This window comes from Macaca nemestrina, chromosome 9 (assembly GCF_043159975.1).
Source record: "Macaca nemestrina isolate mMacNem1 chromosome 9, mMacNem.hap1, whole genome shotgun sequence".
Classification (NCBI taxonomy): domain Eukaryota; kingdom Metazoa; phylum Chordata; class Mammalia; order Primates; family Cercopithecidae; genus Macaca; species Macaca nemestrina.
Genome location: NC_092133.1, coordinates 137,060,730 through 137,076,518, shown reverse-complemented (window position 1 = coordinate 137,076,518; position 15,789 = coordinate 137,060,730). Strand labels below are relative to the sequence as shown.

Here is a 15,789-nt window from a genome sequence, read left to right as displayed (position 1 = left end):
GTCTAAAACGTTCCATTCCCATTGGAATCCATCACAAATACAAGATAGATTTTCATAGCCGGAATTTGGTGAAGCCGGCGAGGGCACCGACATCTTTCCTTCAGTCGGAATGAAAAAACGTGTGTATTTTAGAAGGTCCTTTGAGGTTAAAATAAGTTTATGTCATCTTAAGAAGCCAATGTCACCCAAAGGAAAATGAACAGTGTTTACAGTTAAAACCATCAGAACAAGATCACGGCTTTTGCAGGAACATGGATGAAGCTGGAGGCCATTATCCTTAGCAAATGAATGGAAGAACAGAAAGTCAAATGCCGCATGTTCTCACTTATAAGTGGGAGTGAAATGATGAGAACTCCTGAACACAAAGAGGGAAATAACAAGCACTAGGGTCTGCTTGAGCAGGGAGGGTGGGGGGAGGGAGAGAAACAGAAAAGATAACTATTGGGTACTGGGCTTAATACCTGGGTGACGAAATAATCTGTACAACAAACTCTTGTGACATGAGTTTACCTATGTAACAAACCTGCACATGTACCCCTGAACCTAAACTAAAAGGTAAAAACACCCAACCAACCAAACGACCAAACAAGAAAAAGCTATCGTCACCGTCACCCACGTTCTCCTAAGTATTGCCCAGGAGTTTCACAAAAGTTAAGAGAAAAAGTTTCTAGATTTAGTTTCCCCAAACCTTTTAGGAGACACAGTACAGAGCTGTCTGCCCTTTGCTGAAATACAGGCAGAGGAGGTGTTTTTGGCAAATTGACAACACTTCACAACGGCTTTCTTGTGGAGCCATGAGGCTTTATGCAAGTACACTGTGTGGTATGGAGAGCGGGGGCAGTTCATATCGTGTCGTTTTTCCAGTCTGCGTTAAGTTCATTTTTTCCTATTCAGTGGTTCCATGGCCTGAATGAGAGGTGGGGGGTGGATCTATATTTCCTCTTTTCCCTTGCACTCTGCCCATTCCACAACAAGGACGACATTTGTCTTCTCCTTTACGGATGCAAATAATTCTTTGTCACAGACAAATCTTCATGTTTTTGACAAGTTCAAATCTTCATGTTTTTAAATAAAATAAGTGTATTGATTATGCCTCTATTTTCTGTATTTCTGATGCCTTGACATCTGAGGCCTTTCCAACGCTGACAGGCCTGCCCCTCTTGGAGTTAGCCAATTCCTAGGAAGAGCAAATAACTCCCCTGTGAGTGCACCTTTTATATGCAAACCAACTGATCCAGAGCCCTTTCCCCAGCCATCTCCTTATGGAACTCTCCCATTCAGGGCCACCTCCCCTGCCCTAATCATCCCAGGTCCAAGTAACAACTAGGGGCCAGGCCGGGCGCGGTGGCTCAAGCCTGTAATCCCAGCACTTTGGGAGGCCGAGATGGGCGGATCACGAGGTCAGGAGATCGAGACCATCCTGGCTAACATGGTGAAACCCCGTCTCTACTAAAAAAATACAAAAAAAATCTAGCCGGGCGAGGTGGCGGGCGCCTGTAGTCCCAGCTGCTCGGGAGGCTGAGGCAGGAGAATGGCATAAACCCGGGAGGCGGAGCTTGCAGTGAGCTGAGATCCGGCCACTGCAGTCCAGCCTGGGCAACAGAGCAAGACTCTGTCTCAAAAGAAAAAAAAAAAAAAAAACAACTAGGGGCCACCCCCATGCCCCAGAGCCTGCTGAAATTATTCACACTAGCAGATCCTAAGCCTGCTCACCCTGGTTCCCCCATCCGTTCCACAGAAGCCACAATAGAGGCTGTGACCATACTTACTCTTCACTCCATTCACCTCCTGACTCCCCTTGTGGGCTCCCATGGTGTGACATGCCCCTCCTCCTGGGAGCTGTGAGTGACAAACCATCTTTCCAATGGCAGTCATCTTCTGACCCGTGCCTCACCATACCTGGATAATAAAACCTACATGTTAAAACACTAGCCTATTAGAGTGACTGGTATAGTTCCCAGTCAGTAACAGGTGCCAAGTAAATGGTACTTATATCCTTCCTCCAGCAGTGTATGTAGGAATACTGGTGACATTTCCCTTCTCTCCCCAAGCCCCACCCCTTGCATGAATTTTTTAGAATTGCATTCTCCAAGCTCTGTGACTCTGCCTTCCATGCCCACGTTCACCGTACGAAGTAGGAAGGATGCAGCCTTCTTCTCAAAGCACTAATTTTCCCAACTGCAAAGCCACCAAAAGCTGTTTTCATCCTCCAAAAGTCCTCCTTGAAAGTTTAAAACCCTGGGACTGGCCAGATAGCCCTGAGTAATCTTCATCATAAATTAACACCCAATAAGATTTGGATGGCATCAAACTAACACTCACGTGGTTCAGAAAAATGGACTCAGAGAGAAGAGCACTTGGGGAGAATGAGAGGCTGGGAGAGGAGAGGATTTTGCAATGGTGGCTTGGAACTGGCCAAGTATCCTTGGTTTAAAAACTGGGCCCAGTCACCCAGAATCCATTCTTTCAACAAGTGTTTGCATCCCACACAACTCGAGGAAATTGGGATACAGCAATGAACAAAAGAGACAGAGCTCTTTCCCTTAAGGTGTCAAATACTATGGAAAAATTAAATAGTGCAGCCCAGTATGGTGGATCAGAAGTAGGTGTGCGTTTGTGTGTGTGGGAAGGTGACTGAGGCTGGAGGACAGAGACTGCAATATTTGCAGAATGACTCAGGGCGGGCCCTTAGAAGAGCTGAGGTCTGAATTGAAGGAGTAGAAATTGGCAAGCCTGGAGAACGAAACCACCAACAGGAAGCCTCTGGGTTGCCAGTCATGTGCCATGCCTCCTCTCTCTACCCTACTCCCTCCTGCTTATTTAATCATTATTTATTCTTTGTCCACAAAGCAAATGCTATTTTAAAAAGACTATTCCATAAGACTTCGAGTACACAATAGTTTAGACTCTACCAACTTCTGGGATGGGTGAAGAACATCTGGTCTAAGCGTTTGCAAACATACCTTTTAAAGCTTAGAATCATTTGCTCAAATGAAAAAGAAACTCTAAAGCGAAATGTAAAAAAGGCAAATGGGACCACCCTGGGTGAAGCTCAGTCTCCCCACACACCACCATTCCCTGAAGGTGCTCCTGGGAGTGCACGGGAAAAGCTGGATTTATTCTATCTATCTATAAGAAAATTGACACCCAAACAGGGCAGACGACTTGTCCAAGGTCTCAGAAAACATAACCTCAGGTTTCTTGTCTGCTTTTTTCTCCTTCCACCAAGAAATGTCATCCCTCGCATTTAAAATGTATATGAATTTTGCAGATAGAAGCAACAGTCCTCATAGCAAGCAATTTATGCACTCATTTCAAAATATTGAAATTTTGCACTGTAGTTTTTTATTAGAGTTTTATGATTCTAATCATTCTTAGCTTTTAATCATTTATATGATAAATATTTCTATCTTTACATGTGAGAATTAATTATTTCCAATTTAGCCTCATGGAACTTCCTTCTGATATTAGCAAATGATTGAAAAAAGTTCTTGATGGTTTTAAACTCCCTAATTTTTAAAACTATATTCAGCGTTTAAATGATTGATCAGTAATGTGCAGAATAGAATTAGAGATGTGCAGAAAACTCTTAATAAAATAAACCTCTGATAACTTAGATTCACTTTACATGCTATTAGAACCTCATACCAGGTTAAGCTCTTTGGACAATTCCTTTAAGATTTATAATGATTGTATCCCATACACAGTGGAGTAGTTGGATACTCAATCAATGTCGCTATACAAATTGAGTAATTTAGGGACAAAGCAGATGAACTGGAAGTGTGGTGGACAGGGCTTAATTATCTGGTTTGGCGGACTAAGCTGATTAAATCAACTACATCATGGTCTCTTCTCCCTTTACATCTGAATACGAAGAAACCAGGCAAAGTTCTTTCCACTCCGAGAGCTGTACCTGCTGTGACTGTGGGAACCAGGATGACGTGATGAATACTGTTGCTTCATCCGCCATCACGGGAACTGCTTTATTAATTCAGGAAAGTAATCGCTCGTCTGGCTTTGACTACAGTTTTAATGGTATGTCTTCTAAGTCTTTATACTCAGCTCTGCTCCTTCCCTAAACATCCAACATTTCCAGCTTTCTGTTGAATTTCCCTACCTAGGTGTCCATCTGTCATCACCTCCACCTCAATCTGTCCAAACCTGAAATCCCACTGCTCTTCTTGATTTTATGTAATGGAACTAACGTTCTTTCAATCATCCAAGCTGTAAAAGCTGGTGTCATCTTTGACTATTCACCATTCTGATTTCCACATTCGATAAATGACTATGTTCTATAAACCAGGAACACATTCATCTTTTCAACGACCGCTGCCAACACAACAGTTTGGGCTGTTACCTCGTACCTGGACAAAGAGTGCAGCAGGCAGCACGAGTGACATGGACTTAAGGCTCGGTTAAAGTTGTCCTGCCTCAGGGCAAAACTAAAAATGGTGTGGAGAAAAGGGCCACGACCATGTTTTAAGTCTTTGTCCCACCACTCACACATTTCAGTTCAGTTTTGCTAAATCATGTCTACCATCTGAGCTATTCCCAGCCCCTCCTACTTCTTCTGAGTTCAGTTTCTTCATAATCCATGACCTCACTGCTGCCAGATTCATCTTTATGAAGAGCTCTGATGACTCAAACCTCTACTCAGGATAGACTCACCCTAGCCACCAAGGCTATTCAGAAGACAGTCTCTACCTACCGTGGTACAAATACGAGCCACCATGATCATTATCACAAGGGTGGGCTCCCACAAAATCCAAGCAAAACAGACTTGTTCTCCACATCTTTCCTTCCTGGTAATTCCCGCTACCATTTTCACCTTAGATACTAGAGGACATGTTGTTTCCCTATAGATAAAGGCTTCCTGATACTCTTTCTGTTTTCTTATCACCAGCCTCTCAGCCCACTTACACATTATTTCCAGACTTTTTTTTTTTTTTTAAATACAACTCTGAATATTCCTGCCCTACTTGAAAACAAAGGTTCCACATGACCTAAGTAAGGACTGATTTCCTTTCCAATCTTTCCCTCATTCCTTTGATGTACTCTGCACTCCACCCAAAGTTCCCATATGTCCTCTCGTCCCATCCCATGCCACCAGGATTCTCCCACTCACCACCTGTCACAGAAACATGGAACTCTGTCTTCTTAAGGGGTTCTTTTTTCCTCACCCACTGCAGCATTGGGAGTTGAACTCTGCTGCCCGTTTCATGTTTATTTGTACAGTTGTTAAATCCCTGAGGGCCTCAGTTCCTGCCCATGAGTTTATTCCTAGGGAGAGAAGAAACATTAAAAAGTACTTTTACATCCAGTATTTCTAAATGGTCTACGGTCTACATGGTCTTATTGTCCTCATATGTCATTGAGGAAACAGACAAAGAAATAAGTGACTTGGTGGAATTCAAACCCAGGCATCTAATTTAATAATCAATTTTCTTTTTTTTTCTTTTCTTTTCTCTTCTCTTCTCCTCTCCTCCCCTTTTCTTTCTTTCCTTCCTTCCTCTTTCTTTCTTTCTTTCTTTCTTTCTTTCTTTCTTTCTTTCTTTCTTTCTTTCTTTCTTTCTTTCTTTCTTTCTTTCTTTCTTTCTTTCTTTCTTCTTTCTTTCATTTCCTTCCCTCCTTCCTTCCCTCCTTCCTTCCTTCCTTCCTTCCTTCCTTCCTTCCTTCCTTCCTTCCTTCCTTCCTTCCTTCCTTCCTTCCTTCCTTCCTTCCCTCCTTCCTTTTTTCGTTGAGACAGGATCTTGCTCTGTCTCCCAGGTTGTAGTGCAGTGGTATGATATTGACTCACTGCAGCCTCAACATTCTGGAATCAAGCAGTCCTCCATCTTCAGCTTTCTGAGTAGCTGGGATTACAGGTGCGTACGACCATGCCTGGCATTTTTTTGGTATTTTTGGTAAAGACGGGGTTTCACCATGTTGCCAAGGCTGTTCTCAAACTTCTGGAATCAAGCAATCCTCCCACCTGGGCCTCCCAAAGTCCTGGGATTACAGGCATGAGCCAGTGCGCCTGGCCAATAATCAATTACTTTCTCCTATTATCTTACTGTAAGTTGTTTTTTAAATTCCCTTATACCTTTTTCTTTTTTTCCTTTTTTTAATTGTGCTTAACTTTTTTTTTTTTTTTATTATACTTTAAGTTCTAGGGTACTTGAAGCTGGACCCTTATGCCTTTTTCTAACTTTCCTTTCTAGGTCTACATTCTTTGAGGTCAAGGGTAATATATTAAATATCAGAGCCCCTGCTACAGTGCATTGGCACAAAGTATTTGCACAGTGAATGCTGTGTTAAATTGAATCATATTGATTTGATTTGAATTTTGGTGACTTTTGATTATATGTCTTCTAAACTCGTCATGCTCTCTTCTGATCTTCTGTTCACTGTATATTTGCCTGAAATGTTTCTTCTAAATATTCTTAACCCCTGATGTGAATTAGCCAAATATCTGTCTATATTTGATAGTTTGCCTAGCATCTCTGACTGTACTTACTCTTTGCAATTTTTCCTCTAAGTGGACTGCTTTTTGTGTGCTTAATTATTTTGTGCACTTTGCTATCCATCAAAGTCGTACTTTATGAAAGTGTTGGCTAAGTAAATCCTAATATGATATATGATGTAAATAATAGCACGAAAGCTACTATCACTCATTTCAGATTCTAAGAAACTTCTAGGGCTCTGGATTAAAGCTAAGATTGTCTGTGCAATCCACCTGTCTCAGCACAAGTTTTTAATAGAAACTACACAAGACACTAATCTGGGTTCAAAAGAAATACACAGTTTAGATATACATCTAGTAGAATAAATATTTCTTAACTCATCTCACGATTTCTAATTGGTTGACCCAGCCTCAGGTGGACTTGGATTTATGGTCTCCATAAAAATGCATACTAAGTCAAATCTACCTAGTTTCAAAAGTATTGTCAGAGATCACATCATTTTTAAATTCTCTTGAATTGGCCTTACTTTCAGAATGATAATTCGTAATGCAAGTGAGGGGTCACTGGACTGGGAGGTTATGTCATTGGCTAAATAGAGCCAGAATCGGGGTATTAGAGCCAGAATCTGGCCAAATAGAGCCAGAAGGGCCTTGTAGGAAACATGCCTTGTGGGAAACAGCTTTGTGTCTCATTCTGCACCAGCTTTTTTTCAAGTTTGTTTTTAAAATGTGATTGTTGTTAACAAATCATCAGCAAACACAATTACAAACAAACATCCTTCCTAAGGGCAAGGAATACTGCAGTATTGTAACTGTCGTCTAAGTAGCGAACGTTTGTGGTGAGCAAACTCTGACGGTTGTGTGACCAGGTAGGAAGAAAGAGACAGTGTCAGCAGTAGGAGAAGGCCAGAAAGAGAAGCAACTTAAAAGGGAGAATCATTGCTCTATGCCTCAACATTATAATCCCAAACAGAAAGTATTTCCGTAGAAATGAATGGGAAATGTGATCAATTACAGAGTGTGGAATTTAGCCTTTGATTTATGTTTCCTTTGATATATAATCATCATTGCCCACAGCAGGTATGAATTTTATTAACTTAATTTGCCATTAGTTCAAGAAGTCATACATTTCCCCAAAATAAACTCATTTTAAAAACTGAAAAAACGTTTCAAGCCTTAAAGATGCAAATATGTCATAGTTTGGCTGCATTCAGCAAATGCCTAGAATCAATCAGCCGAGAACAGAGTAATTCTGTTACCGAAGAGGGAACCTAAAGCATACAAACTGAAACCAGGATAAAGAATAAAATATAAAAGAAGGCTTACAACATCTAAGGAAACACCCTACTTGTATTTTTATATTTTAATAAGGTAAATATATAAACATAAAGAACACTTCTATGTAATATAATACAATTTTTCCTTGACATGACATATGACATCTAAACTACTCCAGAGATAAACTCACTTTATTAAGCAATGCGTATTCTAAATCGAGTTAAGTCATATTATAATAATTTACATGCAATAACATTTTCCATTTACAAAATGCTTTACACACCTTATCTCATTTTGTGCACACACACACATACACGCCCCTGAAATCTTAGAGGCATAGATATAATTATTTTCATTTCCTAGATAAGGAAATGCAAATCTCAGATTAAAGAGGCAGGAAGAGGCTCTTGGAGAACTCAGAGATGCTCTTAGCATAATATTTTCCCCACCACCCTGTGGGAAGCTATGAAGCTCAGCACTGTTAGACAAGAAAACACAACTGCAGATTCTCTGGCTTTGTGGCCTCAGTCAGGCCTCACAGCTCTTGCGAGGCATGGTCTTTCTCAACGAAATCATAGGCCATCTAAATTTTGCAGGAGGCATTCAACGCTTCACCAATCAGAGAAGCTGAAGACTTTCCTAAGTTGGAGGGAGGCATGTGGAAGGAGAGCTGAGGGCTTAGGCACCATAAAATAAAAATGGGCTGGCAACCTGAGAATGTGCTTCACTGGTTGAGCATAGTGGCTAACAATTTGGACCCTGGAGTTAGAAAAGCATGAGTTGCAATCTCTGCTCTGCTTCCTTCGCTGGTTGAACTTGAATGAATTACATACCTTCTCTGAGCCTGTTTTCACCTATGAAACAGGGCTTATAGGACAAATGGAATGGTATAAGGCATCTAAACATGTCACAGTGTTGAACACCCCCTGACTATTAGTTATTAGGAACTTTTTGTCCTTTGGATGATATGAGACAGGTCAAAGGCATATATCATCTTCAGGGGAAATTTGGGTGAATTGAGTGGTTCCTGGATACAGAGTGAAGCTTTGCAGGATGTGAGTCGTTGCATATTTCACTGTGGGTCAACTGCACGTGCAGACTCCTGAAGAGATGCTCGTGCTGGGGGAGCTCCGTTCCTGCCACAGGAGCTTTTGGGGGGCTTTTTTTTGGCTGAGTACAGGGGACTTTATTGATGGTAAGTGAGAGGGTGAGGCTCCCTAGTCCCCTTGTTCTTCAGGGGTTCTAGAGTGGAAACTGTGTTGAGGGGGGATTCTCAGTGTGGTGGGGACTGAGTGGGAGCAGGGATTCCACGGCAGCTGAGGGTCTCTTTTCCTCTTGTTGTCTCGCTGGAGCTGGTGGTCTGGGGTTTCTTCTTCCTTGAAGGCCATGTGGACCATAAGGCTCCCTGTTACTGTAGCCAAATTCATTGTCATACCAAAACATGAGCTTGACAAAGTGGTCATTGAGGACAATGTCTGCTCAGCATAGAAGGTGGGAGAGTGTGTGTCACTGTTAAACTCAGAGGAGGCAGCCTGGTGCTCAGTGTAGCCCATGGTGCCCTTGAGGGCCCTCTGATGCCTGCTTCACCACCTTCTTGAAGTCCTCATATTTAGCAGGTTTCCCCAGACAGATTAGTTCTGTGACCGACATGTTGGCAGTAGGAACACAGAAGGCCATGCCAGTGAGATTCTTGCTCAGAGATTACCTTGCCCACAGCCTTGGGAGTGCCATTAGAGGCAGGGATTATGTTCTGGAGAACCCTATAGCCTTCATACCACAGTTTCCCACAGGGGTCAACCACAGTTTTCTGGGTGGCAGTGATGGCATGAACTGTGGTCACGAGTCCCTCTATGATGCTGAGGTTGTCATGGATGACCTTGATCTGGGGGACTAAGCAGTTGGTTGTGCAGGAAGCATTCCTGATCACCATGAGGTTATTTGCTTACCTTTCATGGTTTGTGTCCATTACAAACATGGAAGCATCAGCAGATCAGGTAGAGATGATGACCCTTTTGGCTCCCCCATCTTGGTGAGCCCCAGCCTTCTCCAAGGTGGTGAAGATGTCAGTGGATTCAATGACATAATCAACATCAGCATCAGCCCATTTGATTTTGGTGGGATTGCACTCCTGAGAGGTGATGATGTGATTTCCATTGATGATAAGCTTCCATTCTCAAGGCTGATGTAGCTGTGGAACTTGCCATGTGTGGACTCATACTGGAATATGTGTATCATGTAGTTGAGGTCGATGAAGGGGTCATTGAGAGTGGACAATATTCACTTGGTCGGAGTTAAAAGCAGCCATGGTGACCGGATGCCCAATATGGCCAAATCTGTTTACTGCAGCCTCCACTTTCACTACTGGTCTCAGAGACGGGGCTGGCACTGCACAAAAAGATGTGGCTGTCTCGAATGGGAGGAGTAGAGCACTGGTCGTGCTTTGAGAAAGCTGCAGGTGCCTTGGAGCAAATAGAGAAGATAAACAGGTTACTAAATGCACCACAAATCTAAGCACTAAAATAATCAACACAGAGAGTCAAGGGCATGATTCTGCTGGGGAGATGATGTGGCAAGCTGGGCAGAGCTTCAGATAGGCCCTTTATGGTGCCATGGTGCCATCTGGTAGATGTGCTAAGAAAGACCCTCACATCACTTCCACAGTGTAAGATGTAAGATTTCTCACATCACTTCCACAGGTTGAATTCTAGCATTCCTTTACCACATTGACACAATGCTGGAGAAGTTCCTCCACCCTCCCCCACATCTGCCACCATGGATAAGATCATGGGTAACACAGTGTATACCAAATCTCCCTCGATTTATAAGTGGCGTAATCTTACAAGAGTATATATGATAGTCTTATCATTACCATTTAAAGCCCTTTTATGCAAACAAACAGGATTGCAATTAAGGGAGGGATTAAAACAGAATGGGGTATGTGGTGCTTGTCTAAATGTAATCCAACCACTACACTATTCATTTAGTGGAGTCTAATTACTAGCTTTATAATTACACTCCTCAAGAAAATTGTTTTAGTGATGGTTTTCTTAAACTGACTTGAGAAGATTTTTGCGCCAACATGAGCAGAACAAAGGGAATTTAATTTCAAAACAGGGGCAAAGGAAGGTTACTCAGGAGAAGAAAACCTCAGGAGCTGGGCTGCAGATTTTGAAATTCATGCAGAACAGAGCTCAGCTAGGAAAGGAACAGGCTGGCATCACAACACGAGAGGCGCAGGGAGCTATTCAATGACACTTCCAGATTCGGGTTATAAGGAAAGAACTTACAAGGGAAGCTTCTGGTCTCCAAATCTCTAACTTAAGGGGATCTGCAATGATTCTTACTTGTGTGTTGTACATGAAACCACCCTCCAGCTGTGGTCCCCGACCCACAGCATCAACATAAATCTAGAATCTCAGAATTTGCTGCAAAATTAATCAGAATCTGAATTTTCAACAAGTTCCCAGGTGAGCACACACCTATAACAATTTGAGGGAAACTGGTAAAAATGACTAGCTTGTGGTTCCAAATTGAAATTTTATGTTTTTTTTTTCTTTTCTTAAATGTAACATATGCTCAATAAAGCAAAAAAGAACATGTGCATAGGAGTGTAAGGGGGAAAACTGTACCTGTAATTGCACTGCCCTGAGAGGACACCTGCTTGACTGTGGGTGGATTCTCTCCCAGTCTGTTGTTACACATATTGTTTTACATTTTAAGCTCAGGCTATAAATACAGTCTTGGGTTTTTCATATCGTGTTATAAATATTTTCTATATTCCAATCAAGTTTTGTTGACATTTGTCTGCATTCCACCATATGAGTGTATTTATTCATTGTTAAAAGTTTACAGTACCTTATTGTTGCTTTTGTAATTATAAATAATCCTCTCATGGAGGTGTTTATATTTTAACTTTTTTTCTATTAATTCATATGGTTAAATTTCTAGGATATGAAAATATTTAAATCTCTTGATAGAGATGATCTCTTCTAATTATAATATTCCTTGAAATAAGGTAAATTTTTTAAAAAGCATTTGAACTCTTTATTTCTCAGGGTCTTTTGAGTGGATGTTAATCTGTTTAATTATTGGGGTTCCTGAGAAAGTCTCTTTCTCCAAGGATGGTCAGTGGCTTGAACTCTGAATCAGTCTATTTTCTTTTTCTTTTTCTTTTTTTTTTTTTTTTTTGAGACAGAATCTCGCTTTGTTGCCCAGGCTGGAGTGCAGTAGTGTGATCTCGGCTCACTGCAACCTCTGCCACCTGCGTTCAAGCAATTCTGCTGCCTCAGCCTCCTGAGTAGCTGCTGTTACAGGTGATTGCCACCATGCCCGGCTAATTTTTGTATTTTTAGTAGAGACGGGGTTTCACCATGTTGACCAGGCTGGTCTCAAACTCCTGACCTCAGGTGACCCACCCACCTTGGCTTCCCAAAGTGCAGGGATTACAGGCATGAGCCGCCACACCTGGCCAAGAATCAGTCTACTTTCTAGCACTTTTAGGCTGGCAGAGCAGAGGATACCCATGCGCTACTGTTAAGTGAAGAGCTGCCACCAACTCTACTTTGTAAATAATCACTCAGTTCCTCCCAGGGTGAGTCTGTTACAGCAATGGGATGCCCAGGTTAAGTTTGTGGAAAGACACTGACCTTGGAGCCAGACTGCACCAGAGTAAGTTCTGTCTCTGTCCCTGAGGCTGTGTGACATTGCCTAAGCTATTACTTATCTTAGTTCTGCCATAATCATCTTATCTATAATATTGTGTTAATAATGCCTCTTCCCCAGAATTGATGATTACATGATGTAAGAGATATTAAAGCGTCTAGCATGAGGCATAAGGTCTGCCCCTAAAATGGTTCCATACGTGGTAGGCGTTATTTTTCTTTCAATGTCAGGCGAGTGGATCCCGTATCCGCCATTCTTACACGGGGAGAAGTGGCAGATTGCTTTTTGTTGCAACCAGGATTATCTCTGAAGACTGTGTCTTTAATATATTTTTTGTGATGGAGTCTTGCTGTGTTGCCCAGGCTGGAGTACAGTAGTGCAATCTCAGCTCACTGTAACCTCCACCACCCAGGTTCAAGCGATTCTCCTGCCTCAGCTTTCCGAGTAGTTGGGACTGCAGGCACCCGCCACCACACCCAGCTAATTTTTGTATTTTTAGTAGAGACGAGGTTTCACCATATTGGCCAGGCTGGTCTTGAACTCCTGACCTCAGGTGATCCACTCGCCTTGGCCTCCTAAAGTGCTGGGATTACAGGCATGAGCCACTGTGCCCAGCTGAAGATCATGTCTTTAAATACACGTTGAACTTCATTTAGAGAAATTAAGCTTTGCTTAATTTTTTTCAGTTAATACAAAACACTTTTGTTAGCAAGAATGTAGATAACTCAGTCTTGAATTCTGCCCTCAGTTAATGGGATAAGCCTCTTTCAGCCATACCAGAATGGTCAATGTGGAACAGGCAACAGGGACAGGACCCTCTTCTGTGGACTAGTGGCCCCAGGCATGAACGATCTGCATTTTCAGGCATGGGTCCTTCCTCTCAAAAATGGGAATCACTGCTGTGAAGTAAGTTTTCTTTAACTTATAGCTGTGTGCTCTAGACTTAGCCGCATGCTTAAATTTCAAATGTATGTCTCTTATTTACAATTCATTGAGCAGATTATTTTCATATATAAATATGTATAGGTAATAGAGAGAAGTTCATGACACATTCAATGAAAAATCATGTACATCCATACAGTTAAATGTCAATGGTGAATTTGTCTGGGCAGTGGTGTGTTAAGTAATTTACTATTGTTATTATTATTACTTATGTTTTACATTTTTCTAAAATGAATATGCCTTACATGTATAATTAAAACTAACGAGGAAAAGGACTTAAATTAATAAAAATAATCCCTTAGAGTAGAATTGTAAAGAGAAACTCTATTCATTTGTTAGATCGTCCTGCCGGTTGTTTCTCTTTGGTCAAAGGGCAGAAAATTGATTCATTTGAATTTTTAGTAGAGACAGGATTTCACCGTGTTAGCCAGGATGGTCTCGATCTCCTGACCTCGTGATCCACCCGCCTCGGCCTCCCAAAGTGCTGGGATTACAGGCGTGAGCCACCGCGCCCGACAGAAAGTTGATTCATTTGAAAAGAAATTTCAGCTTTACTAGTATCTTTTTGCCGTGTTCACCTATGCCAAGCCCCTGTTCATAGGTTGGTGCCCAGTAGGCTTCCCTGGTGATGTTGACATGCAGGGGAAAGGCACTTAAGTTACAAAAATGAGGAAATGATATTCTTGCTAAATTCTATCTCAGTTATGCACAGAGGCTGAAGGAAGCCAGCATCGCCTGCCAATGACAGGTATCTCTTTAACAAATTAGGTATCACCTGCGCGGTGACAATGCGTCTGGTCCGAGAGCTCCTGAGCCTATTCTTCCCACAGCTTGCAGGACACCTTAAGACAAGCGCCAGCACCCCAGCCCAGCGATGGGGCTTCTTCAGGAAAGACTGAGCCAGCTCAACAGGTTCCTCCTTCGGGCATTTACAGCACCCTTGTTTCATCTCATGTGACATTCATTAGAGGACAACAGCAACAACAACAAACTGAAGCGGACCTCTGTCAGGAGTTCAGCTGAGCGGGAGAGAGAGCTGAGCTGCCCATGCTGGAGCTCACTGCATGCAAACCAGAATGAAAGAGGTGAGCCTTGGGCCATCCACTGTGATGGCACGAGCAGAGCAGGGGGTTGACCCAGGAAGGCGTCACCTCCCATCATTCTTTTCCTCCCTCCACGGGGTTGGGTCACTCACCATCATGGCATGAGCAGGAGGCTGACCAGGGAAGGTGTCACCTCCCAACTTTCTGTTTTCCCTCCTGTGGGATTAGGTCACCCACTCTGATGGCACAAGCAGGGGCTGACCCAGGAAGGCATCACCTCCCATCATTCTGTTCCTCTCTCCTACGGGATTGGCTCACTCACTGTGATGGCACTAGCAGGAGGGTGACCCGGGAAGGTGTCACTTCCCATCATTTTGTTCCCCCCTTCATGGGATTGGCTCACTCATTGTCATGGCACGAGCAGGGGGCTGATCCAGGAAGGCGTCACCTCCCACCATTCTGTTCCTCCCTCCATGGGATTGGCTCACTCACTGTCACAGCATGAGCAGGAGGCTGACCCGGGAAGGTGTCACCTCCTAACTTTCTGTTCTCCCTCTTGTGGGGTTGGGTCACCCACCGTAATGGCACGAGCAGGGGGGCTGACCCAGGAAGGTGCCACCTCGCACTGTTCTGTTCCTCCCTCCTACAGGATTGGCTCACCCACTGGCACAATCCGGGAAGGCATTGCCTCCTAACTTTCTGTTCCTCCCTCCGTGGGACTGGCTCACTCACTGTGATGGCATGAGCAGGGGGCTGACCCAGGAAGGCGCCACCTCGCACTGTTCTCTTCCTCCCTCCTACGGGATTGGCTTACCCACTGTGATGGCACGATCTGGGAAGGCATTGCCTCCTAACTTTCTGTTCCTCCCTCCGTGGGACTGGCTCACTCACTGTGATGGCATGAGCAGGGGGCTGACCCGGGAAGGCGTCACCTCCCACCGTTCTGTTCGTCCCCACTGTGGGATGGTGCGCTGGTGGATCTGCACAGACATGGGGTCATCTCACTATTGAGGGAGTCCCCGAACAAAAGGCTCTGGCAGTTTAATAGACCCTGGGGCTGTGGAGACGAGGAGGGCAGGGGATAGGAGTGGAAGAGTCCTGAGCACTGAGTCAGAGTGGGGCAAAGGGTCTTCAGTCCCCAGCCCGCCACCCACTCCTCCTGATAAGGAGACTCTGCAGAGGCCCCCGAGGAAGACCTCAGCTGAAAGCCTCAGGTACATACCTAGGAATGAAGATTCCCGGGCTAGGAACGCAGCTGTGTGAGAGCCTGGCTGACCATCAGGGTCCCAGCTCCCTGAAGAGCTTGCCATGCCCTGGCTGGACATGAAGCCTGCTGCGGGGAGGGCAGGCCCTGTTCCCTATGAGGCTTGCTGGATAAAGCCTTTGTAATCACCTGTGGTCAGGCCTGAAAAGTCACGTCGA

General features: G+C 43.6%; 1 long non-coding RNA gene across 1 annotated transcript; it reads right to left on the bottom strand.

The window, feature by feature from the left end:
- Positions 1-512: 512 nt before the first annotated feature.
- On the bottom strand, positions 513-15,175 carry LOC112428974 (uncharacterized). Its single transcript, XR_003021056.2, has 5 exons — positions 15,100-15,175; positions 9,667-10,179; positions 5,126-5,280; positions 1,770-1,899; positions 513-1,177 (listed from the first exon to the last, which is right to left on the bottom strand). It is a non-coding gene; the product is annotated as an uncharacterized lncRNA (long non-coding RNA).
- Between the last annotated feature and the right edge of the window lie 614 nt (positions 15,176-15,789).